Here is a 26,040-nt window from a genome sequence, read left to right as displayed (position 1 = left end):
TCCTAAATGTTGTCCCCTTTCTCTTCCTCAGCAAAAAACCCTAAATCAAGCCAAAGCACCTGCACCCAAAAAAGAGTAAGACAAAAATCCATATGGAAACAAAAACTTGATGCATACACAAACTCAGCAACTACAAATCTATTAGAAATATTTACAAATGAAGATAGGATTCTGTGCTTGTGTAAGAGGGAGAGCTGGATAACTGGGAAAAGAGTTAAATCTCTGATCTGTTGATATTTTCTCTTGTGATGTTTCTTCATTTGTCATGCAGATCATGCAAATATTTAGGTTACTGGATGACTGAAGAGACATTGTAATTTCATGTTGGCAAGTTACACCTCCTTAAGTCATTCAGTGTCTTTAACTTTTTTTTCCTCTTGTGTGTATTAAAATTTACCCATTGAAAATTGTCTGGATCTGAAGTTTGCATCCATGTGTTTTTACAGATTTTGCTCTGAACATTTACCCATTTTTTAATATAAAGATATCATGTGTGAAGTCTTGGCAGGAAGCTTTTTGTGTAGAATGCCTGAAAGAAAACATGGAAAACTAAATATGTTATCTGCATTCTTGCACTTTCAACTTCTTAGGACTGCTAGGCAATACATGAAGTTATACTGTTACTTGGAGGATAAAAATATATTTATAAAAATAAAAATTAGTGTTATTCATCCGAATGTGATTTAAGTTAATAATGATCAGGTGTGGGTATTGTGTGATCTTCATTGGCCTGTGATCTCTCTTGGATCTAACATCTCAGAAGAAAAGGAGAAAGTAATGAATGAGTTGAGGAATGAAGGAATAGTCAAGGGAGATACTTTTAAGAAACAGACTGGCATGTTTCAAGTAGTGACTGCTGCTTTCTGAAAGAAGAGAAGAAAGTACACCGTCATAATTTTTGCAGATGATTTTAAGAGTGACTCCATTTAGACACTTCTTTTTTCTTGTAGGACTTATTCTGTAGTATCTTAGTTTTCCTTTAGTTCAAGGAAAAAGAAAAGTCAATTTGCTTCGTTTTTTAAGTGCCAGTGATGAGCTGCACAGGGAGGTCTGGCCCCCATTTGTGAGGAGATATCTGTTCAACTTGGGGGTTGCTAAATAAGAAGGTGGCTTTTTACTTTGGACACTCTGATTTCACATTGCAAACTGAAGCAGTTATTGGGATATTCAGTATCATTTTATTCTGCTGATCTTTGTTGGGATTTTTAAAAATTTTATTTCTAGCATTTGTATTAGCTGAGCAAGACAAGGCAAGTTTGATTCAAAATGAGATCCCTGGCAGCTGCCAAGAAGGCAGAATCCAAAGATGTGAGGACTTTGCAGGCAGTCTGCAGAACAGGCTCTCCCAAGAACACCGTAAATGATCTTGGATGTTATTCAGAATATCTGCCTTCTCTCAGGATTGTGGCTGTAGTTCAGTGAATTTCTTTGTTTCCATGCAGTTACTAGAATAAGGCTGCTAATTATCTAATTTACTATCAGATGCTGCAGTAAAATTAGCATTTGTGGAAATTGTTGTCCTAATGTTCCTTTTCTAACATGCCTTGTTACGTCATTTAATTTAGAAATTGGACCTGGAGAGAACTTTCCAAATGTATACCAGCCTTGCAAACTTGCAGATTACGAACAACTGGTTATTAGTGGGAGTTCAAGGAGCTGAGTAAAATGACTCTTCTGTGAGATGAGAGTCAGAGTTCTGCAGCACTCTCTTGAGAGGTGAAGGCTGGCAAGTTGTGGTGATATGACTAGCACCACAATAACTACAAAACATTTTATAGCTATGCATGGGCCTTGGAAACAGCATCTTAGGATTCTGGTGGAGCTTAAGATCCTGGTGGAGTGTGTGATAGAATAAATAAATCTTTATTATTAGGATTCCTGTATATCATCAATTTTGACTTGTTTAGTTGCAGTGTTGAACAGAATCTTCAGGCTATTCATAAACATTTAGATACATGCTGATCTGTTCTTTTGGTGGACAGGCTACTTACTGCCGTAACTCTATCTGAGCTGGCAGAATTCTCTGTCAAAAAGAAACATGACCAACAGACCTTCTCAGAACAGTAACATTTAATTTAACAACAAGGAAACAATTTATTGAAATACATGCCCTTCAAGGCTTGGAGTCGAAGGTCACTGACCAGAGTGGAGTTCTTGTGGAATAGAAATAGCTACCTGGAAACCCAGAAATGGAAACTCTGCTGCAAATCTGTTCTTCTGATCCCTGGATATACCTGGACACCAGCTGTGCAGCCCACAGCTTGAGAACTGTGTGCTGAGCTGAGGGCAGGAGCACTGGTGGGAAGTGTGTGCAGCCTGGCTGGCCAGTTACCTGGAAGTAATTTTCCTCTCTGCCAGCTGCCCTAATTTTCCTTTCTCTCAGCACACTCTGAGCAAGTGGCCCAGTGCTCTGCATGCTGTGAGTGGCTCAGTGCTGTGTTTGAGGGTGAGGACACGGTTGAGGAGGTGCATGTAGGCTAACACTGTTCTCCAGGAAGCACAGTTACAGCTCCATTAGCTCTGGGACAATTTCTCCGTGTTGCAGCAGGACAGAAGCGGAGATGCACAGATGCGATAATCAACTTGATGCAAGACGGCTCTTGCCTTTATTAAGATGTTACCTGAAGTACAGCACCGTGCAAATGGTTGTGCTGCTATCAAAGGCAGCTCACCATGACAAGTGCTTTTGGGTAGTACCCTAGACTTCACTCCAAGCAGGACCACCAAAATGTTGTCACGCCAAGATTCGCTGTGATCCTTATTAAGGAAGGGTTGTTAGCACAGGCCAAAATGTTACCCTCACACTGCAGGAGCTGGAGAAAAACTTGTCACAGGACTTGTGCACTGGGCTGAGTGACTGGTAGGGCTCTGGAGGAACCTGCTTGGAACTTGTAGGGCTGGATGTGAGTCAAATACAAAAGGCTCTGCTATTCAGGAGGTCTGTATGCTTGGCGAGGACCTGTCCTCTGCCCAGAATGTTCTATAGTGTGTCTGCTTTCTGATTTTTGCCTGCTGTTCTTCATGTACTCCAGATGTAGTGACTGGTTTTCTGGCCCTCAGGTAGATGCCTGTAGAGAAAATAAGGTCCACTGGTGGAGGGTTACCTTCCCTGTTGTAAAGTGTCAGGATAGGCAGGAAGCTGGAGGCTGCAGAGGGAGAAGAATACATGCAGGTGGGAGGTTTGGGAAAGCAGGGCAGCAAGTCAGCTGAATTTGCACATTAAATGTTAGAATGGGACACTGGGATTAAGACTTGCTCTATACATGACAGTGGGGAAGAAAACCTTTCAAGATCTCTCAAGTTGGGAGAAACTTTGGCAGAGCTGTAGTACAACCTCCTGCTCACAGCTGGACCAGCTCTGAGGTGGAACCAGGTTGTACTGGGCTTGATCCTGTCGTGTCTTGAAAGCCTCCATGTCTGGTGACAGCGCAGCCTCTCTGGCCCCCATTCTGGTGCCTCTCTGTCCTCAGTGGAGGAATAAAGCTTCTCTTATGTGCGGTCTGAACCTCTCTTGTATCAATTTATGTCTGTTGTCCCTTGTCCTCCCATCATGCCGTGCTGTGAAAAGCCTGACTTCGTTTTTGGTCTGCCAATAGCCTGTGGCACCTTTTAATATAGGTCAGCCTTCAGTCCTTGTTAGGAAGTTGTAACTTTGTGACTAATTAAAGTAAATAAAAATGCTTATGAGCTTGGAATTAATGGCAGGGATAACGTAGTGATATATTGATTACATTATGCCATATAGCATCAGTGAGTGTAGCTATATTGAGCAAGCTAGCATGTAGACACTAATTGAGAGGGAAAAATCTTTATTTACTTTTGAGTGTACTGTTTGCAACAACTTATACACTTCTCTTTGTAAAAGAAACAAATAGCCATATACCCATCAGTGAGGGAATTGAACATAGATTTAGAATTGTGTTGCAAGCCTCCAAATACCAAGGTAACTGATCTGTTCTTAGAAATGCCAGAGCATCTGTCCTCTAGGCAGGTATTTGACTTTTGGATTTCAGAATTTTAGATACCGTGATTTAGATAATCAGGGTTTGTGTCTATATCCAGAGGGTTTTGTTCATCCTATGGAAAGCTAAATAGATAGCCAGGCATTAGCTTCCTGAAATAAACAAAAATCCCCTCTCTATTATTCTGGTCTTTATTTCCCATTTGATGAAGCAAAATGTTATGTATGTTTATCTAGGTTTATTTTATTCATTCATAAATAAAATAATAGCTTGTATAAAAAAGACTCTTACTGTACGTGTGTACCTGACTGATCTGATTAAGGGCCCTGTCCTCAGATATCTGATCAATTTATAAAGTGTCTCTGTGGTCACTAATCTGTAATTCAGAAGAGATGACCACTGTAGAAATTTTGACTGCCTTCTCAGAGATGCACAGAGATAAGATGAGAGGCATTGGACACAAGCAGCACAAGGCCAGTTACAAGTAGGGTAGAAATTTATGCCATGGAGCTAAACAGCACAGTTGGTTTCTCAAAGGGCCCATGGGATTTCCACTCTTGGAGCTGCTCAGAGCTCACATGAGCAACTGATCTAAGCTGCCCCTGTGCTGAGCAGAGGTTGGACCGCACTGAGCTTCACAGAAGTCTTCCATCCTGTATCATTCTCTATTTACATGCAAACAACATCCAGTGTTTCAGTGACAGAGATCATAGTGCTATAACATTAAGACCCAGATGCTTAGTTTGAAAACCTCTATGTAAAAAAGACAATGCTTCTTATCAAGCAATATAATTAATGAAATTTTATGTCACAGTGATCTGCAAGTCAATTCAGCATGTCTATATTGGGAGCATCTGGAGTTTAGCACTGATACATTGTGATTTATTTCTACAAGAAACGCTTGTCTCTGCTGTTAAGAGCAGAAGACTCTTTAGAGGTGACTAAATTAATGCATCCTTTGCAGACTTTTGTAAATTGAGGATTGAGTTTGGTAGGTGAGAGCATTCTGATGACAACTTGAAATAAATTTTTCTAATCTATTTAAATGTACATGGTTTTGATGGTTCATTTGCGGAGGGAATTAGCATTTATTTCCATTTGGAGCATCAGCTTATAATAGTAGATATTATCAAAGCATGCAAATTTAATTAGAGAGTAATTAAAAGGTGAAGTAACATGAAGCGTGTATGACAATTTTCTTGTTCCTCTTTCAGACTAATTTTGGCTTTGACTTTACATAAATGCAGTTTATGGAGCATTTTTCTTTCCAGTGGCATAGAAATCAGGTGTTGCGTGAAGTCCTCCTGACTTCCAAATGCCTGCTGTTAGACTGAAGCTCCAACAAAGCTTGCCCACAATAAATGAGACTGGATTTATTTCCTTGACTTTCACTGTCTTGTTTTAAAAAAGTTTAAACTGTTGGTGTTAAACTTTCCTTGCTGTTAAATTGTACCCAGTGCCAGATTGTTGAAGTTCTTGTTTTGCATTCTGCCTCTTTGTATAGAGGATGCTTCTTGAGGAGATGTGAATGCAGCTGCAGCTCAAGCAGTTTCTCTTGGATGATGTCTCCTTTTATTGTGTCTGGTTAGCCATTTGCATCTACATCTTCTCAGGCTTTGCTGTACTGGGAAAAACCTGGCTGAGAGGCAGAATTTTTTAGATTAAGGAGGAACTTTTAAGTGCATGGTGCCCAAGCAATCTATCAAGTGTTTCTGTTGTTTGTGTCTGGCTCCTGGACAACTTCAATGAAGAGGAACAACATTTAAGAGTTGTATATAGGATGGCTGTAATGGTCTGTCACTAGGACCCCTTTTGTGAGGGTACTTCCCTTCGCTCTTGAGTGTGAAGGTATTTTGAAGCTTGACTTGGAACTTGGCATGTTGTTGCACAGAGTGGGATATCTTCATTTTTTTCCACCCAATTAATTTTTACCTGTCTAAACATGATTAGTTGTTGGGATTATATATTCCCCCTCCACCTCCAGAAAGTTGTGTTTAAGCTGCAGTGGTGTTTCCTCTGTGCTCACTACTGGTATCGTCTTTCTAGTGTTTCCAAGCTGTCTTACACTAGGTCTTAAGGACAGCAAGAACACAGAGTTACGGGTGTTCAACCATATTCTAATATGAAGATGGATGGAACTTTTTAAGTGAAAATTTTAAAGCAGTCTGTTGTGACAAGGGTCTGTAGACTTGGGTGTGCCATTTTTGCTGTTTTCTACTGTGAACCTCTGGGGTTGATCTCTGAGAAAGTGAAGTGTGTGCCTTAATGCGTTCCTTCATCCTCCGTGAGCAGGAGAAGGTAATGGAGCCTTCACTAGGAAGTATGCATCCATTTGGAAGTATGACAAGAGTGCTGAAAGTTGGATTTATAAACAAAAAGCAAAAGAATCCAGGAATGCTGGTGAGGAGAAGAAAGTACCCAGTGCTGGAGTTGTGAGCTTTACTGGAAACAGATGTGATACCTTTCTTTACATGTTCCTGCATGCAGTTTTGCAATACTAAAGTTTGTTTTAGCACAAGTAGTGAATAAGAAACAGTAATGAAGAGGGTTTTGGAGGGAGCCAGAAACGGTAGTTTTTTACATGTTTGAGGTTTTTGTTTGTTTTTTACAAATGGGTCTGACCCTTATGTTGGCTTTTAAGGTCTTGTCTTTGTTGGAGGGGAACATCTGGCTCTTTCATCCTGATCCTGTTGTTAAAACATCTGGGAGTATTTTTACAACATATTGCCCGTATTTGTGTTTCTTCTCTTAGATTTTATGTACAGCAGAAATATTTTGTTGCCAAAGTTATTTCTCATCATAGTAGGCAGTGTGAATTCACATCCAGGCTTCTGCTGGTCTGTGGTCCTGACCTCTGACCTCATCTGACTGAAGGCAGGCTTTGACGTCCCTTGCAGTGTGTCTGAAAGTGAACCAGTGAGGTTGAGAACGCATGCTAAGCACACATCTCTGCTAGAAAAGGCAGAAAATATATTTGAATCACATAATGTTTATGATCCCTTTGATTTCTTTCCATCAGAGGCAGGATTTTTATTTTTATCCAATGTGGAGTAAGTGCTAGCATTCAGCTACTGTAATTCCTATCAACAACAGTTTATATGTAATGTCTTCCTTGACTCTTTGATGTAATATATGAGTGAGTTTTGTAACTTTGCAAAACGTGGAAGCAGGAGGAAAATGGCTGGTTAGGTGTGAATAGGTTCCTGCTGAATAAGAAACCTTTATGCTCCTGTAGGGCTTTCCTTTTTAAATATTCTGATGGCACCAGTATGGTGTGCATAAAGTTGATAAACATAGTTTATCCACAGAGGAATACTTGGAAAATAAATAAGGGGAAAGCAACTGAAATGGGAGTCTGCATAACGTTTGTATTTTTTTTTCAGAAATAAGATGTACATAAAAGCAAATTTGAATGGTGTTAATTGATCAGTTTTCCTCTTCACAGGAACCAAGTGCTTTGTGGATTGCTGAGGTTTTGTTATTTAGCACTTTTTGTATGATGTCTGTTGGGGGTAGCAATCAAATTCTATTTGATTTGTTAAGCTCTAGAAATAGTGAGTACTGAGATATTGAGGCAAAATAAAAAGAGACCTAAAACACCTGTTTGAATACCTAGTAAGAGGTAGGTCTGGAAATGTTTGTTACAGCAAGCAAATTATTTAATTCACAAGAACAAAGGTGTGTTGGCAGCTAAGAGAAGTGAATCAAATAAAAAATACATATTATTAGAACTTGATTTAAACTTTTTAGCATTGGTTCTGAAGAAGTGGGATTGGATACAAAATAGTTCAACATGTTCATACAAAAAAAAAACCCCTTATAATCCCATAGTGCATTTGTTATAAAATACATGTTCAGCCAATGGACTTTGCATTTAGAAAAACCAAAAAGCTTTTATTCATATGATGGATTCATATTTAATATTTAATATTTTAATTTTTAATATTTTACCTTATGTAATTATGCAGATTACCTAAATAAACTCTTCAAGAACTGCCTGTAGATTGGAACTTGTCTGAAAAAGATGTCTGCTAAAATTGATGGTAACTGTGGTGAAGTGTCATTTAGGTTTTTATTGGTCATGCTCAAGCTGGCCACCCTAATATTATGTTTTGAGAAAAGAGTTGCAAATTATGTGTTCCAACTCTTTGAACTGAAGGAAAGCCCTTCAGTGCAGCAGGGAGCTTTATGCAAGCCATGGGTGGGGATGTTTTTGATGGCTGAGACTTGTTTGCTGGTTGACACTTGGAAATGTGCTGAATGACACTTTTGGAAAGTCATAGACATGGCTGCTGCCAGGGTTCAATGGTGGGTCATGCAAACGAGGTGACGCAGACCTCATCTGCACTGCCGTCGGCTGGATCAGACGCTACCTGTGCGTGCAGCATTCTGGGGAGGAGAAATCACCACGCTGTTTGTTTTGTACTGCAAGTGGAACCACCGTAACTCCCTGTTGTATTTGTTACTTATGGTGTACTTTTTCATGAGGTAATTGCCACTTGAGACACTTTGGAAGTGGTCAGGAGCAGACATCGGATACGGAATGGGCGGTTTGGTTCTTTGCTGTGCTGCTTTTCTCTTGCGGGTTTGAGCAGCTTCTGGATAGTGTGTGATCTGCAAATGGGAAAGCCATTAGCCAGAGAGCAAGGTGCTGCCTGTCTGGAGACGTTCAGCATGTACTTGCATTCCTTTCTGCACCCTTTCACTGGACAGAGGTGGACAAGGAAGCCTGGAGGCAGCATAGCCATGGAGTACTTTTTTGTCTGCATGTTGCCCGGAGATCCATTGTCCCTGTGGAAAGTCAGGAATCTAGTTCAGGTGGAGAGAGGGTGAATGCCCTGAGAAATCTTCTAGGAAAGCTAAATCTGAATCTTGTCTGAAAAACATAGTGCTTTTGTCCAGGAAAGGTTTTGTTGAACATGCCAGTCAGTATGCTTCCCAGAGATGTGTCTCCTTTACACTGGAGACTCAATAAGGCAGGAAGGTGACTAAGCTATGCCTCCCTCTTGACCCTGACCAGAACTGGTTCTCCTTTCTCAGAACTTGCAGCAGAGTTTTTGTCAGAGTAGCCGCCATTTCTTCTTGAGGGCTTCTGTGCCTCCACTAGGCTGGGGGGTGTGCGGAGACTGGAGTAATTCGAAGTGTCTTCAGTGCTTCTGGAGTTTTGCTCTTGACTGGTGGATTCAAAACGAACCTGTTTTGTTGCTCAGTTTAGTTGCATTTCTTTGGAGAATATTGGTGTTTTGGGATATTCAAGGTTAAAAACATCTTCCTTTTTCTCATTGCTGTAGTGTAGATGGTGTGTGCTGTTGGTCTTGCAGTCACTTTTGCTAACTGATGACCACAGGGAGAATTAAAGCTCGGGCAATGCTGAAGATTGGTTGATAGAAGTAAAGTAGGAGTGCTTTATTTTTTGGCACCACAGAAGGCATTTAGTTCTTGTTAACTATGTTTAAACAGGACCTCCTGCTCCTCTGTGTTTTTTGGTTTTGAGACTGCAAGTCAAAACAATTCAGTTTGTGCAGATACATTTGATAAAGTCTTTCTCAAGCTATTGTGACCCTGACAAAATATAGAAGTAGGATAAATGTAGGGGAATCAGGACTTAGAGACAAGGCATTCAAAATGTACTATGGGAATATAGATAAACTTTTGGTTCAGGACCAAGAAAATAACACATATGAAAGAGGGCTGCAGGCTGTCTTCAAGGTTGTACTTCCTCATGGCCTTTTTTACAGTTTTAGCTGGAAAAGATGGTGATACTACCCTTTAATTTCTGCTCAAGGAAGCTTGTGGGTTTTGTGTACTTACAGTGTAATTGGTCATTTGAGCTTTGTAAATATAGTAAGTGTTAATTAAGTTCAGTGCAATCACAGTCTGTTCTGATTTGGAGCCTGAAACCTCCATTGTCTGTATTTAAAAACAAAAACCTATCATTTTGAACCTGAGAGGCATTTGGTTATATAATAAAGTTCTTAATAGGGTGAAATGAAGATAGCTGAAATGGCAGTTCCTCATTTGTTTTAAGGTTTGTCTCATACCTGTTCCTATGACAAAAGGACCATTTGTTTATCATCTTAGTTTAAATATTTATTTGCTTCTGCAGAGATAAAATCAAAGTGCTCTCCCTACTTTTGGTATTTCTGAGTTCCATGGTCCAATTTCTACAGTTTTACATGCTGTGTACGCAGGTGGTATTTGGTTGTGGCTGCTGGTTCCTTACTTTGCCCCATGAGTTGGTAGAACTGGAGGGAGAACTTTTCACAGTCATGGATGATGGAGTTAAGAGAGAAATTCTCCTTTAGTTGTTAATGCTGAAGACTTGAACTTGCTAGCAAGTTACTGAAGATTTTAGAGCATAGAACAACATAGTAACAAAATTTTATCTTGTTTTAACCTCTGCAACATCACTGTGAGCAAGATCTTCACTTAGTGCCATCTCTCTTACAAAGCCTTTCAAAGGTACCTGATGCTGTACTGCTTTTTTAGCCAAGTCAATTTCCCCCCACCAAAATATTATCTGCTCCTTTTAATGTACAAAATATTAAAACAATAAATTATATAAGTAGTATTATGAAGTTTTTCCAGTTGCTTTAGGTATACCTATATTGTGTAGTGCTACAGAGTGTAGGAACACTGTACTAATAGTGCCAAATGGGACTGACTGGGAATCAGAGGTAAAATAATCAGAGGTCTGGCAACTCATGGCTAATAACCAAGGCACAGCATTTCACCTAGTTATTTGCCAGGTCCTACAGTTGCCACTGCTGGGTTTACTGCCTCTACCACCTGTCCGGGTTAGCTGGAGAACCTTGTGATGGATTCATGGAGTTGTGCTGAAGTGAGCTCAGACTTGATGCCCCTTGTTGGCTTGTGTGTGTGTGCTTGCAAGTTCTAAGGGGAATATTTTATAACTCTGAAAATAAAGAGGCAGACAAACTAGGGGAGAGGCCAGAGAAAACTGTACGCTCAGTAGCTTCACAGTTGCTCAGCTGGGTTAGTATCAATGTAGCTTAGTTCTTATTCCTGTGCTGTAATAGCGGGAAGTCACTTGCTTCCTCAGAGGGATGCTCTTGCTGATCATGGGCTGTCAGTGCATTAATTACTGAGCTTGTGTTTTGTATTAACTCTTTTAGCACTTCATATGCTCTCAGTGAGTGTCATTTGATCAGAGAAATACTGCTGCATTGTCAGTTTCTAGTTTGCTACTGTTCCTTTTCCTAGAGCTATTTAAAAGATTCCTTAGTTTGTGAAAGTCCAGTTGTCATAGGAATGACTCCTCTTTCATTTTGGAAGAGCAGAGTTCTGTGACTTCATTGTGACATTTATATTCTAACCTTTTTCTCTTTTACCTAGTGAGAGAGCAGCTTTGGTGTTGAAGAGAAACCTCGGAAAGGAATGGGCCCTGTTCTCTTGAAGCTGTTCGCTCTGATTCCAGGAATGCTGTAGAGGTTAGTGATGTGAATGTTGAAGAGCTTTTGTGGAAATTGCCTTTTGATTTGTAATTGGCACACCCTTCAATAAATTCTGTGTGAAGCAGTTCATTTGCCTGTCACAGAAAGGGAGTTAATTCAGGCACTGTCAGAACACAGTCAGCTTAAAATTGCTCTACCCAAACAAAATTTAGGATTCTGTTTATTTGTGGGGATGCTGTGGAAATACATTGCTGGGTGGTCACAGAAAGTTGTGTGGGTGTGATGGATGCTCAGAGACAAGCTGCATTAAACTTGGAGGTTTTCATCAATAGGTTAAGAAGGGTAAGAATGATCATAATACATGAGTCTGTAGTGCCTGATTCTTCTTTGAATTTCTCAAATCTCTTATTTTTACTTTGAGAGAAGAATACTCCTTATCTTTAGTAGAGTTGACAGGCTGGGAAAGGTCCATTCTGTATCCACACAGACTTAATGCTATCTCTACTTCTGCCTCAAGTGACTTGTATTTCAGTGTTACATCCTAGTTTTCTTGGGTTCGTACAAACTGCATAGTCTGTTTGCTGTGGATGTTTTTCTCCAGAGCTCTATAGTCCTTCTACAAATATTACAGCCTACAAGAAGCTTCCTTTTGCAACTAGAACTTTCAATCTAGCTTATTTCCATGGTTTTTGGAAAGTTGCCAATGATTAAGTAGATTTATCACCTAGTGGATTACTTTTTAACTAGTGAAGTAAAAAAAAGCTTGTGTAGCTGTTAAATTCAGTAAGGCTTGGTTTGCTGATGAAAAATGAATGTAGCAAGTAAAATTAGATGGAGTAGTGAGAGGGGGAGAGGGAAGAGGTAGGTCTGTTAAGTGCACTGCTGAAACAAAGAGGTGAATTTTCTAGGAGCAGTTGAGTTAAAATCTATTAAATCTGTCTGATTTATTGTAAAGGATTCTAATCTTTGTTAGCTTACTTTACAAGCATAGGGGTGTGGTGTGTGGTGTGGCTACTGTAGAGTAATGTCCAGGCTTTGCTAGGGCACCCTTTGACATACAGATGCATTTGGAGCAAAAAGAAAAACAACCCAGTGGAAAAAATGCTGCAGCATGTCACAGACGCTGAAAGTGAAGAAGTGACCCAGTGGGAAAAGACAAGGAAATGTTAGTTGGCATCACTCTTTGAGGCATGAAGAGCTCAACAACTGCAAGTGCTGCCACTTCTTATCGAGAACTTTAGTCATTGATGTATTCTCACCATCTTTATCTTGTTTCATATAAGAGAGAGTTGTAAAATGTTCAAGTGTGAGGTATCACTTCTAATTTAACAAAAGCATACAGAAAGACAGAAACCCCAAAGCGCGTTCTTCCATGTGAAATCCTGCACTCCAGCATCAATACTTTCATTCTAACACCATGTTGCTGCTTTTGTTTCCAATATTTTATTCATTAACAAAAACCACAAACCTGCCCTTAAGGGGGTCTGACAGAAATATGCCTTTTTTTTACTTTAATAGAAAATACCTAGCTCCCTTTAACCTATTGTGGTTAGATTTTTTTTGAGACATATATACTCCTTTATGGAGAATAAAAGAAGATGAAAGATTCATCTCCTCTCATGGTAGTCTCCCTCTTGACTTAGTAAAAGCAGTTGGTTTCAGGCGGCCTGTTGAATGCAGACTATTTTGTGACTCTGTGAAGACTGTCTTGTTAGAATCCTGATCTGCTGTTCAGATACTTATGTAGTAAATATTTCCTTGGCACTTCGTTCATCCTGTTCTTCCAGTTCTGAGGACATGCAAGAACTGGCAGAACTTAACAGCTTGGTTTTAGGGTTGTGGTTATGCTCCTTTCAGTCCCAAGCCTCCTATATTTGATTTGGTTGAGCTCTCCATGGGGCCACGTTGGGTTTCTCTCCAGCTGTGGAATGACTTACCTGCAGCTACATGGATAATAGTAAAAACTGTGATGCAGTTTATGAGCACATAGGAGATAATGAGATAAGGAAAGACAGCCAACCAACATAAATTTGCTAGGGAGAAAATTGTGTCAAACTGATTAGTTTGCTTCCTTGACAGATGACTTAGATTAGTGCATAAGGGAGGCAAGTGATAGAAGTGATACAAATAGAAGTGTATAAGGTTCTGAAGGATGTTCTTTTGAGTCTAATATGTGCAGTGTTTTGGTTTTTTTGAATGGGATCTTCTTTAAAGTACTATATTGCAGGAGCAAAAATTATTAAAAATGGTTCTGTGGAGCACTTAATAGGGATTTGAGATCACTTGGAAAAGCCTTTGAAGTAGGCTTCCATACTGTACCAGCTTGTCATGGCTGGATTTGTCAATGGCACCCTTTATTTAGTTTTCAGTACATGGAGTAGAGTTTACTTATGAGCTGTGTAGGTGAGGTCACTTTGGGAGTAGACAGAATGGGCAGCTCAGAGGGTTGATATGAAGCTGTTTGTCACTGGGGTAAGCAAAGTGTGTGTGTTGGCTTGACCTGACTCACCCTGTGTTTATTTGTTATATCAAAGGAGCTCAGTCAGTGTGTATAACCTAATTGTGCTGAGTTTACTGCATTGGATGGCCTCTTCCAACACTCACAGCACAGCTTGTGGTACTTTTTTATCCTTTAGAAAACTGCAGCACTGAAACCTAGAATTTGAAAGGAAGTGTTGTTTACTTGTAGCAGTTTTTTTATTCTGGCACAGGGACGAAAATGTGTGAGTGGGGAAGAGTGGAAGAGTGACCATATTTTTTAAAGAGCTTCTGTAGAATAAGATATGAAATATGGAAATAGTTGTCGTCTTAGGATGGTGTCAGAGGAGTCTGTCATACTGCTTTGTTTTAAAATCCCTGTGATAGAAAGGGGTGTTTGTGTGCCATGCTCTTGTATACACAATGCTCTTCTCATAGCTGTCAGGTTATCATGAAAGATTCATTTCATGGCGCCCTTAGAGGTAAACACTAATATTTCACACTGGGTCAGTAATTTTTGCTAGCAAGAGATTAAAGCCTAAAACTCCCTTGTCTGAGATGTTCCCATCTGTGATGCCATAGTTTCTTATGGATGGGAAGCATAGTGAGGCAAAAAAAAAAAAAAAAAAAAAATCTCTATTTAGGTTATCTCTGTGGGGATGCTGTTCTTTGTTTCTGTGATCCCTGCTGCTGTTTTCCTGACTTCTTGGGGTATGGCTTTTTCCTTGGTATCCTAGCAAATGTTTTTCTAGCAAAACTACAAATTAAGAAGGTACACCTTAGCAACAGAGAGTGGTGCACCAGTGGTGTAATTGGAATTACAGGAATGCTGTTAAAGTTTCATGCCCCATCTTCTGTCCCAAAGGGAGGGGGAATATTGGTAGAGCCATTCCTGATAAGTGATAGCCGGTGAAAGGCAAGCCTTAGGCAGTCCCTTGGAAAGACTTTTAAGTCCCATGAATTGAAACAAACTGGAGGCATGGTAAACCTAGTTTTAGAGCTTTCCCTTGTTTGATTTTAATTTCAGGAAGCTGCCTGGGAGAAATCTCAAAGGCACATTCCTGTAGATGCAAGAATAACTGTTTGAAGTGCTGGGAGATGAAACTGAGGTGCAGCAATTTTTATAAGTGAGGAAATAATAGTGCAGAAGTGGGCTACCACCTGCCTGTGTTGCAGTGAGAGTATATTAAAAGTACTGTTAACTCTTTGGTGTTCCTAAAAGGTCACCTTAGGAGAAGACAGAGAAGTAAAATCAAACTAAAGAAAGAAATGTATGATAAAATTGTGAAGGAATATATGGATGTATAAGAGAAGAAGCCTTTGCTTTGATTGTTGATTGCAACTATTGTTGCAATTAAATCTTAGCATTGACCATTTATTTACCTAATTATTTCATGTGTCTTTGTTTGCCAGCATATTGTTGGATTTCACTCTGTTTATTGCATTGTGTTTGTTGTAAAAATAAGCAAGAAAATAAGAGTAGTTATCCTCATTCTGTATGCTGCTTACTGTCTTAAAAGGAACACAAAACCAGAGAAAAGGGGTAGCAACTGAAAAGTCTTGTTTTCTCTCTTGTGAGGAGAAAGTTCTGTCACCAGGTTCTTTGCATCCAGAAAGCACAGTGCAAGTCATCTAAGTGAGGCCATACATTTTTGCAGATGCACTGCAGAAGAAAGGACTTGCATTAAATAACTACTCAGTGATTTATGTACCTGTAAATGACATTACAGTGCATTTGATAGACAATTACTGTCTCTTTTTTTTTGTTCTCTTCTTAATGTTTTTTTCTCCAGCAAGGAAGTCTGTTTCCTTAGTGTGAGTATTGTGTGTATGTGTAGGTGAATCCAAGGGAAAAATGTGAATAAACTCCATGTCAGTAGTTTTTACTAAGTGGATGCTCAAGCTCTCTTCTGGGATAAATGTAGTTTGGAAAGCAGTGTCCACTATAGTCATTTGAGTATCATTCTAGGAGAATTCTTTTCAGAGAACTACAACTTCAGTCATAATTTATTTTCTGTATCCTTGGTTATTACTAGGGGAAGAGACAAGTGTAGTGGTGAGATATAACATATCCAACATGTTTGGATAACATAATGGATTTCCTTGGAAGATACTACCACTTTTGAATATTTTTGTTATGAAACAAAACACCTGGCAGTTCTAGATTGTATGGTGCTGTGCATGCAAGTAGCATTGCAAGCTAGAACAGTGTTAAAAAACCACAACAAACCAACAAAGCCCTGAAAAGCAGAAGAGTTAATCAAGAAAATTCACATTGCATCTGATCCAGAGTCTAGAAAGGAGTGTCTCTTGTCCTTAGTTTATTTTTTCCCCCAGAATAATTAGTTCTATTGTAACCAAAATTGAAATATATTTACTTTCCTGTGTGATAAGAGAAGCCGGAAAATGTCATCTTGCAAATTAATTTGTAAGTCATGATACATCATTCTCCTTTGCAGTGATTGTACTGCTTACCAAATGTCAATTTGCTTGAGCACACAGTTTTTCATCTTGATCTGGTGCTTGCGTGAGTTGGATTTATTCTTTGTGAAGCAGCTCTGTCAGTGACTGGGGCCTGTGCATTGGACAAGGGATCCCTTCCCTTGGAGCCCCAGCTTGCCAGGGGGGAGCAGCTGCTCCTTGCTCACAATCCCTCCCGCCTGGGCACTGGTACAGTCGGCGCGGGGGCTGGTGGCGCAACGCTCGGCAGAGCCGCCTGACTGCCACAGGGATGTTTACTGACTGAGGGCTGGCAGCACCTTGGAGGCAAGGGAGCTTGTCTCCTGTCTCTAGTGTCTTACAAGGGGACGACTTGAAAACTAAGATGCTGGCACTCAACTTCAAGAATTCAAGGTAGGATGAGACCTAAATGAATCCCAGCTACTTTTATCCTTGCATGATAGTTTTCCCCCACAGACTAAAATTTAATTCCACAACTAGCACGTGTGAAATTGTACCTCTTGTTGTCAGACTTGCTGTTATAGGAGAAGTTGAACCAAAGCTGTGATTGATCAGAGGTTTAGTCACATTCTAGTGATATTTTTGAATAAAATGAGTAATGTACCACTGCCTCATTTTCTGTGTTTAGGATGGTGTCTTTAGAGAAATAAGTTAAAAGTAGGTAGCTGGCATTTATCATCCCAGCTAAGGAAGAGAACAATGGATTTAGTTTGTCACATGGGTAGTTTTCAAAATACAACTAATTCAAGCCTTGAGTGTAGTAGCTTTGCTGTGAAGCAAGCTTGTTATCGAGTTATGTTACACATGTTCTAAGAAATCTAACAAGTTGGAGAAAATAATACCAAGGTAATATTTTCCCTGTCTCTTGAGTGCTATAGGTTTCATTTTTTCCCTTTGAATAAAGAGAAACTTTTGGGGGGATTTCTAGCTGTCTTATTTAATCTTGTAATACACTGCAAACTAGTGTCGAGAAATCATTTATTCACTGTGAAATACAGCTTTTATTTTGACACCATTGCCAAGCAGGATTAGAACATGAGTAATGAAGAGAAAAACAAAAATAGTTTTGAAAGTAGTTATGGTAAATAGTAAATAAACCAACCTCTTTATCAGCAATCAAAAATGAGCAAAATAAGTATAGATTTTCTAAAATGTTGAAGCTTTTTCCGTTTATGAGAGACACCAGCTTTAATATACAATAATATCTACGGCCACTTTGATCATTTAATAAGTGTGCCATTGAAAAAAAATTCACTGGAGAACTGGAAGAATTTAATTTAAGTAATTAATATTGCTTTTAAAGTCTGCACTTTTAGTCTGCTTTGTAGGTTTGTGTTTTTTCTTGTTAAGTGTTTATTTTGTGGGGTGTTTTGTCTTTTCTTTCCCCTTTTTTGTTTTTTCCTGTTTAGTCCTTTATCTGACACATTCACTGCTGGAGATGGAAACCTTGTAGCTCTGATAGGCTACTTCTAAATCCAAACAGCTCAGTCCTGCCTTGGATCTGTCCCAGGCTTTCTCTGCAAGCCAGTGTTCTGGGAGCAGCAGTCTCTTGTGTTACTAAGGAGCTAGAGCTGTTTTCTGTAAGGAAAGGTTCACAATCAGCTCTTTTGTCTTTTCTCTTTGCTCCATGTGAGGCTCCTAAGTGTTTCCATGTGCAGTCTGGTGGAGCTGGATCCAAAACCACCCTGGGAGCCCAGGACGTAATCTGGCTTTACCTGCAATCCTCAGGAAGACTGAAGATGAGACTGAGGGGTTGAATTGCTTTTATCTGCAATTTGTGATTGTCATCTCTAGAGGATCTTCTGCCACCCAACAGAGAGGGGTCAGGGGAAGGAGAAGGAGGAGCAGAAGAGAGGGAGGGTGAGGAGAAAAGATGGTGCTTTTCTCCCATTGCTACAATACTTGCTTAGTTACACAAAGTGTAGGAATCTTCACTGTTTTTCCCACTGGTGGTGCCTCTTGTGAGGAGCAGTGGAAGGAAGGGGGAGTGTTTAGCCTGGGGAAAAAGAGGCTTGAAGAGGACCTTACTGCTCTCTGCAACTACCTGAAAGGAAATGCTAGTGAGGTGGGTGTCAGACTTCTGTGCCAAATAACAGGATGAGAAAAAAATCACAGAATCATTAGGGTCGGAAAGGACCTTACCAGTTGGAAAGGAGATCATCCAGTCCAACCCCCCTGCCAAGGCAGGGTCACTTGTAGCAGGTGACACAGGAGCATGTCCAGGTGGATTTGAAATGTTAGCAGAGAAGCAGACTCCACAACCTCTGTGGGCAGCCTGCTCCAAGGCTCTGCCACCCTCAGTGTGAAGAAATTCTTCTTCCATGTTGAGGTAGAACTTCCTGTGTTTTAGTTTATGGCCATTGCTCCACATCCTGTCGCTGGTACCATTCTTTGGGCAGCCACCCTTGTGGGCGTTAATGAAATCCCCTTCAATCTTCTCTTCTCCAGACTAAACAGGCCCAGCTTCTGCAGTCCCTCCTCACATGAGAGGTGATCCAGATCCCTCATCATTTTTGTGTCCCTCTTCTGCACCCTCTTCAGTAGCTCCTTGTCTTGTCCTAAGGAGCCCAGAATTGAACACAGCAGTCCAGATGTGGCCTCACCAGGGCTGAGTAGAGGGGCAGGATCACCTCCCCCATCTGCCAGATACACCCCAGGATCCCATTGGCCCCAGCCATCAAATGTCCTCAAGTTGTGCCATGGAAGGCTTTGACTGGATATTAAGAAGAAGTTCTTCACAGAAGGGATTATCAAGCATTGAAAGAGGCTGCCCAGAGAAGGGGCTGCTCCAGTCATCATATTTAAAAGATGTGCAGATGAGGCAGTTGGGCACATGGTTTAGTGGTGGACTTGGCAGTGCTGGATTAGAGGCTGGACTTGGTCTTAAGTGTCTTTTCCAGCCTAAGTAGTCCTTTGGTTCTTTAGTGTATGGTATGCCGAACTTTATCCCAGTGGAGCTCAGTGGATGCCTTTGGAGCATCCTAATTTCAGGCAGTAGATAACATGTATGCAAGTATTTCTGCTTCTTTTCTATTAATCTCTGAATTGCTAATTATAAAGTCTTGGGCTGTTTTATTTTGGTTTGCACTTAGAAATACTATGAACATGCAGCTTAAAACATTTGGGCTATTCACCCTTACTTACTTCATCTTGCTTCAAAAATAAACAAGCATTTGTGCCCAGCCTTTAATGCTGATTTAATGCAGATTTAAATGCAGATACGCTGCTGGTTTTGTTACAGTCTTTCTGCCTCGATGGTAGCAGAGAGAAGAATTTTATTACATCAGCCAAACATGTGCTGGTAGGATAATTTTGTTGGTTTTCTTACCCGTGTTGTTAGAAACAAGAGTGGCTCTATGGAGACAAATTTTACAGGTAATGGGCTTCTACTTACTGCTCCTTCATATGCAAATTTCCTAAAGGCAGAAGAAATGTTTTCTTTTTGGTGTATAAATGGCTGGTGTACATGGCTGCAGGAAGTTTTTTCTTTAGATTTCTGTTGAGAAGGAATCCTACTACCACCATCACCACAAATGGGGACTGTGTTCCTGTCAAAAAAATTCAGTGGCTTTTTTAGCTAAATGTGAGAACCGTGCTGAGGGTCACTATTTTCATTACTGAACATGTCCTCTTTGGTGCTACTTTGCTTCCTGCATGGCCTTACTGTGAGGATTTAAAGGCCTGTACCAGTTTCGTTGGTTTCCTTCCCCATCTTCCCCACTGCACCCTCCCACTCCCCATTACTTCGAAAGGTGACTAGACCAAAACGCTCTTCCCCATTCTTGATGGTGGCTCATTGTTTCACTATTGGTTCGAATGCAATAACTTTCCTAGGAAGGCTTTTTTGCTTTGCTTGTTTACTGTGAATGCAAGAGCCACTCTCCAGAGCAGTGTTATTATTCCTCTGCATTAGTTGATGTCTGCATTCCAAATAAGCACACGCTTCTCTCCTCAGATCCCAGATTATTTTGCATTTTTGTTTGTTTTTCTGTGTGTGTCCCCTACCCTCTCATCTCCTCACCCCTTTTTCGCTTTCTAGGGGCTTCTTAGCAGAATTTTCTCTCCTGAATTCATGGTTTAGTCATTGTCATGCAGTTCAGAACTTCAACCTAAAATTTCAGTTCTGCTATATTCCCAGTGGGCTCTAACTAGTATCCTGTTTGTCCAATTAATGCAAATCAGTTTATTTAGGCCTTTTGAAAACAAAACAAAAACAAAACAAGAAAACCAGCATTCAAAGGTGCTCAAGATATTTTACCATGGAACACATCAAGAATTCAAATTAGAAGTTGCTCTCCCAAGATATTGAGGAAACAAATAGTCTGTTTTGTTTTAGAGTTTTTTAACTGGTTGATACCTATCTTCATGGTATTCTGTGTATTTTTTCTGATGCTGCATAGGTTAGTTGGTTCATAAGCTTCCAATAAAATGTTCCAATTGATTCCTCCATTTCAGGTAATTTTGCTGAGCTGCAAATGTTTCTGAGATGTTTCAACTCTGCCAGCATATTTTCAAAACGAAAATGACTTTTCAGTATTTACTTTTCCTAAATGTGTTTTTCAGTTCCAGATGTTTATAGCAGTACTGAGGTTTGCGGGATGAGCTTGCTTATCTACTGCCTTGTCAACCAGCAGGTGGAAATGACGGTCATTCCCACCTCAAATGTCCAGTTACAAAGTTCCAGATTAACATTAATCCGACAAATATAGGTTCTAAAAGTAATCTGCTGGGTTTAAAATGTATGCATACTGATTACACTGAAGAACAGAATTTCTGTTCCCTCAGTCCAAAACCTGTTAACTTACTAGGCATCATTTTTCTATAAATAAGTGTTTCAAAAATTCATGTTGGTGAGCAATGTCTCTATTTTTGTCATGTTTTGTGTCTGCTTCAGCCAAGTTGGACTTTGCTTCTGCCTGTCAGGATTTTTGTGTTACTCATATTTTTGTCTCCTCGGTTAACATATTTTTCTGGTAAAAAATGTCCTTTGCATTCCTCAAGTAGCGGAGGAATTGTATGTCCAGAGCTAGTTCAGACTTTGTGGCACTCGGAGGTGGATTGCCAGCTTTGAGACCGCACTGGAACAGGTCAGAGGAGTGGAAAAAATGTCTCAGTGGTATGATTGCACAAGCAGGGGCAAATGGTTTATTGGAGCCTGGATGTCTATGAATGAACCACCTGAAGGTGCTAATGCAAGTGTCTCTTTTCTAACATAATACCTGCATAGAGCCCTGTACTTTGATCTTCTCTGTAACTGATGATTAGGGATAATGAAACATGACAAGATTGATTTATTTTCTGGAATGACCATTTCTCATCTCATAAAGCATGAACGTTTCTTTTACACATGAAGAGTTTGTTTCAGGTCCTCAGCCTGGCAATATATTTCTGCCATGAACAAGTTATTGAAAACCCTTTTCTGGTGTGATTATTGTCTTTTTTCTCCAACCTAAGCAGATACTGTGGAGCAAGTTTGAGGTATGGAATTTTCCACCTTCTTTGATGGCTGGCAAACCTAAAGTAGTTTTTTGGAGATCAGATCTGTGTTTATATGCAGATGAGGTGGTTTAAGACTTTGCATTGAAATTCAGAGATGAAGGTGTGTAGAACCCAGCAGTCAAATATGGATTTCAGGTAGCCTTAGGGTTTGTTGGATGGTATTTCTTGGTCTTGTGAAGAGATGAAGGACCATCTGTTACAGATACCTCAGAGATGAGGTTTTCTGCTCTTCCTAGCTGGATACAATATTCATTACATGCCATTTGGCTTCTGAAAAGTGAAAATTACTCATTCAGTTCCCATGATGTTTTTCAAAAGCTGCTTTTAAACAAGTGGTGGATTTAGCTATTCAAATGTTTACAACAGCAGATTTACTTTTTGGTTCTCAGGATTGTGTGATAGTTTGAGACAAAATAAGAATTCATCTTTCATTTTAATTGAAAAAGATGTAAAATGTAGAAAGGCAGACATCTTAAATCATCATGTCTCCAGTTTAAATAGCCTGTATTTGAGCTTTCTGGCAGTTTTCTTTTTCAGCATTTTCAATCCTTTAGCTTGGTTATCAGTCTATTACTGAGCTGAGAAAATGGAAGTCCTTAAGTCTTGTTAAAGGCTTCCTTAAAGAAAAACAGTACTGAGAATTGGGTTCATGGTGATGACAGATCATAATGAGTGCTAAATAAAGATGTAGGAAGTGGAATTATCATCATCCAGCCAAAAATCACATTCTAGATGCAGTGTGGACAGATTTGTTCCTCGTAGGAAAAGGCAGGACACATTTGCTTCCTCGTGCACTGTCTCGTCTTTACTCTCTGTAAAAGTAACTTGTAGTTCTGTTTCATCAAGGTGTGCGTTTTGTACACCATCCCCAGATATCTGTGGGCAATGATTGCAGTCACATCCTTTCCCTCCACATGTGAATGGGTAGTCCTTCATGCCAGGTAACTGTTGTTCTGTGCTATTGCTCTGAACAATGATGTTGAAGCAGGCTCTTCAGTCCCAAGGGCATTCTGAATTGTGGGACTGCACTCAAGGTATCAAAGTTGTCTGTGCAAGAAGAAGTTGTCTGTGCTTTTCTTGCATGGAGATGGCAATGAAGAAAAGTGATGCAACTTCAGCTGGGGTAGGTAAGATTTAATACTTTGGATTGCAGGCTTTATTTTTTGGAGATGGCAGAAGAAGTGTTTGTAGCCTGGAAATATTTTGTTATAGTAGTGCAAGTAATTTTGGGAAATGTGGTTATTAAAGTGCTAGAAAACGCAGTGGCAGTAATCTTCTAGATACGAGCGTTACACGGTAAGTCAGGAAAAATACAGGCTATTTGCAGAAGTCAAAAGCAGTACTTTATTTTCTTATTTGAACAAAATGAAGTGCAAAAAGTTGATATAACTAAAGGTCATTGTCATAAGTTATTACTAAGTAAAAATATGTGCATTATTAGTCTTTAGCAAGACAGCTCTCCTCCATCCCTGCAGCATAGGTCAAAAGTATCACTGTTATTTAATTGTTGTCCTTTTACACTGAGTATAAAACATTAACCTTCAGGAGGGTACAAACCACAGGAAATCTACTCTATCAGCACTTGCTATTATGTGTCATTATCATGAATAATTTGTGGGAAATCGAAGAAGAAGAAGAAGACTGATAGTCCATGATTTATAGCTTTATCTTTCTCAAAGAACAGTTACTAAAGTTCTTCATATTTGTTGAAGCATTAGGAATTTTTGTTTTTGCAGAGATTTCAAGGCATTAAGGTCAGATTGAGTGTAAGAATAGCCTTTCTAATATTGCAAATAACAGAGAAATTTTATCTTTAGCTGTCATCTGATGGGAGTTCAGAGAACAGGAAAAACATGTCCTGAATAAGGATAGCAAGGCTTTTTTGTTTGTTTGTTTCTTAGAGGTATTAAAGCAAAAAATAGCTGCATTGAATTCTCAGGTTTGGATACTACCCTGTGAATTGAGACACCTCTGTAAGCAGCTCTTCAACCTATATAAACAGACAGTATTAGCTCTTTTGTTCATCTAAAAAAGTCAAGATTGTTTTTAGGTGGTAACATAAGGTTGCTCAATAAATTTTGAATTTTTTCAGTGCAGAGGAGGTAAAAAGCCAAGCCATACACACAAAAGTCATGACTTTGAAATAGTAGTGTGACCTTGTAAATCCTTGCCTGCATACCTTCCTTAACTTCCTTAATGGTACTTAGCAATACTTAAAAGGTGGAGTGGGAGTTGGTGGTGTTTTCATGTTGGGGAGGTTTCTTAATGAAATAGTTCCTGTTTCAGCCAGATGACTGGATATTTAACAAGAGGAAATCATAGTATGGGAATAGGCACCCTTATTACTGGGGCAGAATATGAGTTTTACTTCAGGCTCTCTCTTACCAGGCAACATTCCCCAAAGGCATGTATGCCAGTTCAGTCTGTCAGGGACAGCTCATGGCATCCTTTTCAGCACCACAGCTTGCTTATGCATGATTTTCTTTGTGTGTGAGTAGTTGTTTTGTGTTTGGTGGCAGGACTGGTGGGGGGGAAGGGAATGGGAGGAAGTAGTTGTGTTCCTCGCTTCCCCTCCTACTGATGTTTTTGTCTACAAAGAGAATTTTTTATTCCTGCTCAGTTCTAAGCAAAAATGGATGTGTATCTAGCCAGTTGTCACTGACATGTTTTATGAAAAATCCTTTCCTTAGGATTTCTCCTCTTGAGAAGCTGAGTGGCTTCAGGAACAAAATGTAAACAATGATTATTTGCTGCTGTGGTGGATCTGTGCAACAGGTGGATCTGTGATTGGTCTCATGTAGTTGTTTCTAATTAATAGCCAATCACAGTCCAGCTGTCTCAGACTGTTTCAGTCAGTCTGAGCTTTGTTAATCATTCTTTTTCTATTCTTAGCCAGCCTTCTGATGGATTTTTTTGTTCTATTCTTTTAGTATAGTTTTTAATATAATATATATCATAAAATAATAAATCAAGCCTTCTGAACATAGAGTCAACTTTCTCGTTTCTTTCCTCATCCTGGGACCCCTGCGATCGCTGTCACAGCCAGTAACAGCTCTTTATTGTTTCCTTTGAAGGCCAGACAATGTCCTTTTGAATAGTGCATATTGATGATCATCTTCAGAATGTTAGTACTAACTGCATGGGTAGGGAACCTGAAATTCAGGAAAGAAGTAACAGACCCAGTGGGGAGGAAGCTAGCAGGTGTGGAATTTACTGATCCTAATGGACTTCTGAGATTAATTATAGAAAGAAGACTTAAATTTCATTTTCCTGAGATTATTGGGGTGGAGGTGTGTACTGGTGTCCCATTATAATCTGCAAAGAGAGAAGTTGATTCCTGTTTCACTGCTAAGCTGCTGATGTAATAACAATATAGTGCCTGGAGAAACAGGCACTTGTGACTGTAATTACTAAGCAGTTAATTACCTAGCTGCTTATTTAAATAACATCCTAGATGCAGAGCTCGGATTTATAATAGCTGTTGTGAAAATGAGTGTGTCTCATGCAGCTTCTGTCTACTTTTTTTTCTTCACAAATGTTTTGATAGCTGTAGTAGTATTACCCATGCATTATCATACCCTAACTCAATAATTATGTGTGTGTTGTGTTTTTCTTGTAGTGTCTGCCTTTGAGCTTTGTAAGTTGTTGGTATTTTCTGTAAAGTATTTATGATAATTTTTTCAACAGCTTCCACTAACAGTAGGAAACACTTCAAAATATTTTGAAGGGTAGAAATTAGCTCCTGTGAAACTTCTGGAGAATCTCATGGGTTCATCTTGTGAGATTCCCATATAAATTTAGTGGAAAAGTTAAGAACCTTGGTGAATGGCTTTATATCAGAGCAGCTCAAATGGGTCAGCCTCGCTTATGCTCGTGGGGAAATGTGCAGCCATCTGACAGCCTGTGGAAAAAAACAAAGGACAGTTTTTAAAGTGAGGATGCTTATGCTATGCTTTCACTGCTTGCTTCATTTCTCCTCACATGGAGATTCTTCAGCTTCTACCACTAAGAGAAAACTGTAATGTTTATTACAAGAGCAGTGGTTTTATTGTGCATGTTTGTGATCTACTCATCAAGTGTCTTATTTTAGTCTTGGTCCATACAGAACGTGATGCTCTGCAACTGCCATTAATCCACATTTTCAGCTCTAGTAGCAGAAGGTGGGTACAATAGGCTGAAATGCTTCAACTCTCCTGATAAACTACATGCCTGTCACAGTGGGGCTG

The 26,040-nt window shown here is 39.7% G+C and overlaps 1 protein-coding gene across 2 annotated transcripts in view; it reads left to right on the top strand.

The window, feature by feature from the left end:
- The window catches only part of WDFY3 (WD repeat and FYVE domain containing 3), a 155,592-nt gene that overhangs the window by 21,240 nt on the left and 108,312 nt on the right, over positions 1-26,040 (top strand). For both annotated transcript variants that reach the window (XM_084204151.1, XM_084204150.1), the window contains exon 2: positions 11,319-11,413. The gene's annotated coding sequence lies outside the window, so the exon portion shown is untranslated. The remainder of the gene's footprint in view (positions 1-11,318; positions 11,414-26,040) is intronic.

This window comes from Fringilla coelebs, assembly GCF_963513975.1.
Source record: "Fringilla coelebs genome assembly, chromosome: 4".
Taxonomy (NCBI): Eukaryota; Metazoa; Chordata; class Aves; order Passeriformes; family Fringillidae; genus Fringilla; species Fringilla coelebs.
Note: the sequence above shows the minus strand (reverse complement) of the source record. Positions and strands in the feature narration are given on the sequence as shown.